The sequence below is a fragment of the Bos grunniens genome, chromosome 17 (assembly GCF_055505025.1).
Source record: "Bos grunniens cultivar Pamir isolate PY7600 chromosome 17, Bosgru_T2T1.0, whole genome shotgun sequence".
In the NCBI taxonomy this organism is placed as follows: Eukaryota; Metazoa; Chordata; class Mammalia; order Artiodactyla; family Bovidae; genus Bos; species Bos grunniens.
Window position 1 is genome coordinate 54559431 of NC_141181.1, and position 4546 is coordinate 54563976.

General features: G+C 45.4%; 1 long non-coding RNA gene across 1 annotated transcript; it reads left to right on the plus strand.

The window, feature by feature from the left end:
• Positions 1–1929: 1929 nt before the first annotated feature.
• LOC147355421 (uncharacterized) lies at positions 1930–4263 on the plus strand. Its single transcript, XR_015144491.1, has 2 exons — positions 1930–2049; positions 3276–4263. It is a non-coding gene; the product is annotated as an uncharacterized LOC147355421 (long non-coding RNA).
• Positions 4264–4546: the final 283 nt, after the last annotated feature.

The window sequence follows — 4546 nt, forward strand, 5'->3', positions numbered from 1 at the left end:
CAGGCCACCTGGTCCACCCCAGAACACAGTATCTGGAAGACCCAAAGCATCATCTTCATACATACTGGCCATTTTTCATGATACCACAGGTCAATTTTGTCCTTCCACTAGTTTTGCAAATTTTTGTTATATACTTCAATAATAACAATACTACTAGCATTTACTGAAAACTTAAACAAAGGAAAGACATCATATATATGACAAGCAAAGTGAAAACTAACTATAGTCAGAACCACTCCTGGGGACTTTCCCAGTGGTCCAGTGGTTGAGAATCCGTCTTGCAGTGCAGGGGACCCGGGTTTGATCCCTGGTCAGGGAACTAAGATCCCACATGCCATGGGGCAGCTATACCCACAACTAGAGAAGCCTGTGCCCCACAAGGAAGACCTAGCACAGCCAAAAAAACCTCAAAATCAAGCAAGAAAATACCCCTGAAAGTCTCTTCAGTTGCCAAAAAGTGTAAAATATATGATTTAATGTAAACAACCCTCCTATACAGTATTTCTCAGGCAAACTAAAGCATAAGAGTTATTGTAGTAGCTCAGGGGAAAGACCAAAAGGAAAGTTTATATGCAGATATCTGGGCATTCTGCCTTTCAGATAACTGAAATATTCCCAATGGGAAAGGAGGGTGGAGGTGAGTGAAAAATTCCTGCTGACCCACAGGTTTTTCTTGATTCTCTTTTAATATTAAGACTCTGTCAAAAGCCTGACAGTCGAGAAATTGTCATCAGCCAAGTTCCCTGCCGTGCCAGATCCCATGGCAATGCTGACTTCCATTTTCTTCAAGCAGCATTCTCAGTCTGAAATTGGGGGTAGGACCTGACTGTTACACAAAGATGAATTCTCTACAGTGCAAACCAGACAGTCTGTGTACAGGCACCTGCAGTGTAAAATTTTGCAGCTTTAAATGAAATCTCATCAATTTTGAAAGCAGAGGAAAAAACAGAGTTAAGTGTTTTGGGAAGAGAGAAAGTGGAATCCTCATCTTTGATTTTATCTGGGAAACCTAACATTGGAAACTACGTATAAGATGGACTCTGGAGGAAAGGGAGCAATGAGGATCTCAGCTTTATCTATGTTGTTTTACTTGTTTATTTAAAAAATGTAGGTAACGGCATAGCAACACAAGTGAAATAACTAGAGCTACATAAGAAACAGCTCCATAATGGTGAGTCAAAGAAAGCCAGATGCAGGACATGCACAGAATTGGTGAGGTTTATGTACAAGCTAAAAAGTGCAAAATAGTTCAGTTTGCAAAATTGTTTGGCGATCTGTATGTCTGTAGTCAAAAATATAAAAATATGTGTACAAAGTACCCTCTGAGAGAGACATTAGTCTGATGTCTAACACTAAGCCCTTTCCCTTCCCTCCCCACCCCACACTCTTTTGTAATTGACATTCATTTGCCTGCAGCCAGGTATCTTTCAATCCCAGTGCCCATGGGCCCCTGAGCTTGCGGGACTGGAAGAGCTAGACCTAACTTTTCTTAGATTTCCACTGACTTCTCAAGTTTTTAATTCTTGGTTATGAGGCGCTCCATGTGCAGGTCTTGCTTTAGATCCCTTTTTCTGTGCACATGGCTTTAGTTGGGCAATTGCGCCTTTCTCCCATTATTGTTGGTAGGGAAGTGAGTAATCAAACTGTCAATTCTAAACTTCAGGGAGATAAGGTCAACAGCTTGTGTGGTATTGGGATGGCACCCCACAGAGGAAAAATGACTCTCGGTGGCTCACGTTGTTTTGGGGCTTGTTTGCGTTGCTGTGCAGTTGTAATGGAAAACGAATAAAAATAAAAATCCCAGGGCCCATTTTGGCCAGCGCTTGGGAATCTAATCCCACTGTCCTGGCAGAGTTCCAGCTCAGGTCACTGCATTCTGCTGGCAGAAGCCGTCTTGTGCAGTTTTCAGTGGATGTAACTTTCTGCTTTGCCTGTTTCTCAGCTCCCTGTGCAATGAATTAATCAGCCATCCCTTCCCCACCCTGGGGAGGATGTAGTTCTGCAGAATGATCTCCTCCCCTTACCTCAGTGGGCCTGATCTGGGACCAGGTAAGTAACCTGGTCTAGGGACCAGCCACAGAGATATTTGCACCAGTTGAGACCTCTGTGCCTATGTCTTTCTCTGTGTGCATCTCTGCAGTCATTGACTCAGACTCCTGGCAGGAAAAGTTTTTTCATCTAGTTTTTTTCAAAACTCTATGTGTACCAATACAATATTGTAAAGTAATTAGCCTCCAATTAAAATAAATAAATTTATATTAAAAAACCCTCTATTCATATATTCCCTCAGTTTGTTTCATAACACTTTGTTATGCAAATTTAAAACGTTCCTTTATCTGAAGTGCTTATAAATTTATCTCCCTTCCACACATTTATGGTTTTGTTGCTTCTTTTAATTGTCCCCACCCCACTCCACCCCCACTGCTTAACTCTCTTTCCCATACAAAATTGATTGCATTTCATGGTGTGAGGAATAGCTCCAATCTAACTCTTCTCTGTACACATAATCTTCTATTCCCACCACACTGTTTATTGAATGGTGATTTCTAATTGTATGACTTCTGCAAATGACTTAACCTCTCTGAGAATCAGCCATCAGTGTCTGGAAAACAGAGATGATAATGATACCTACCAGACAGGCTTGTCCTGAGGATGGAGTGAGACAACATCACATGCTTGGCAAATAAGGGTCTGATAAATGATGTCTTCCTTTTTGTCTCCTTTCCTTTCTTTTTATCTGTATCTGCCTATTTCTTTTTTCCAGAACCTTTGTACCTACCACCACTGAAATCAAGCCAGACTAGACTGACCCAAATGTTGTCTATCCCAGGTTTTGTATTAGGAAGGCTACTAAATAGAAAGGTTGGGGAAAGTGAGGGAGAGGGTGGTGAAAGTGCTTTTCTTAAAAAGACCCATCCTGACAACACATGCACTTTCTTTGCTTTCAAGTCACCAGGCTGCTTCTGCAGCCACCTCTTTCTCCGGTCAGAGAATTCTCTTAGAAGGCTGTTCTTCTGAGGCCTCAAAATGCCCACCTCTCCAAGCTGCCATGTCAGATCTTTGGGGTGGGGGTGGGGGATCTGATTTCTGAGACCAAAACTCTATATGTGGGTGGTTTTATTTGGGGGGTCGGATGGCGGTAGGAGTTGGCCATGGGTTTGCTGCATTCCAGGAAGAGGGAGGACTCTGCTCTCCTCTGATGAGTCATGGAAGAGAAATGTCTGATGTTTGCAAACAACTCGGGCCAAGCTTCTGCTTTCTTCTACTCCACCCAGCCCCCATCTAGCAGATTGGACCCACCTGAGAAGTTTCACATGTTAAGCTTGATGACTAGAGCAGATGACCTGATCCTACCACCCTTGGAGATGGCAAGCAGCTAAGAGAATGGGAGGCGGTTGTCTTTAGCTCTGGACTCCAGCAAGTGAGACACGACGGGACCTTACAATGGATGTATCGGTCTCCAAACCAGGACAAGATCTGGGTGGTGCCAGAGGACTAATGAACTGACAGGACTGTCCCCAGGGCACCCACATGAGAGCACTTGACAGGTGGACTGTCAACCCCACCTCACAGAGGGGTGGCAGATGGAGAGGAGCCCCGGGTGGGAGAAAGGAGCCAAGGGATTGTGGAAAAGAAGCCAAGGCCTAGGAAGTGAGGGGAAGTCTTACAAATGAGAGAAGCCGAGAGCGTCTCCTTTCAGGGGAAGACGAAGGCCGGGCAGGCTGCAGAGGGACTGGAGAGGTGGGGGTGTTCGGCAGAGGATCATTGCCTCGGCCTCAGCAGGCTGCTGGAGCCAGGTGGGGCCCTGATGCATCATCCCAGATGGAGTGGATCAGGCTCGTCAGACATGCTTCCCTCTGGATACTCGGTGTCCCGCTCCCTTCCCTTATCCCAAATCAGAAGAGAATCACAAGGTGACTTGGGAGGGCGGCCAGCCTCCTGGGAGCTTTTGTGAACTATCAGGTAACTCCAGAGGGATCACAGTAGGAGACCTAAACATGCCTCTGCCACCTCCACATCCCCCCTCCCTTTTTTCCTATTGTGAGACAACCAGGGAGCAAGCTGGTCAGCTTGGGAACAGAGATCCCTGTTCTAGAAATTTGTCCATTGCAACCTATCCGCTGCATTCACAGTCCTTGAATCCATGTCCGGACGGAAATTGTGCCACCACTACAGCTAAAGCAACACCCTGGTGCCCCGGCGGGGAAGGCAGAACCAGAGTAACTCATCATTTAAAATTAAAAATTGCATTTAATCACCGTTCATTTTTCTACCAGGCTCAGGAGGCCCTGTCATCTCTGCATTTTAAGTGTTTTGCTGTTTAAGTTCTGAGCATGCTGCAGGGCGGGGCGGGGTGGGGTGGGGTGGGGTGGGTGAGGGTTGAGGAAGGAGAGCAGTGGAGGAGAACTTTTGAAGTCTTTCCACAAAAATCAAAGAACAAACCGACTGGAGGGGAAAATAGCTGCTATATTTAAACTACATTATCCCATCAGGGAGCTATGGTTTTGAAAACCATTCCACAGTACTTTGGCACTGTGCTGTATGG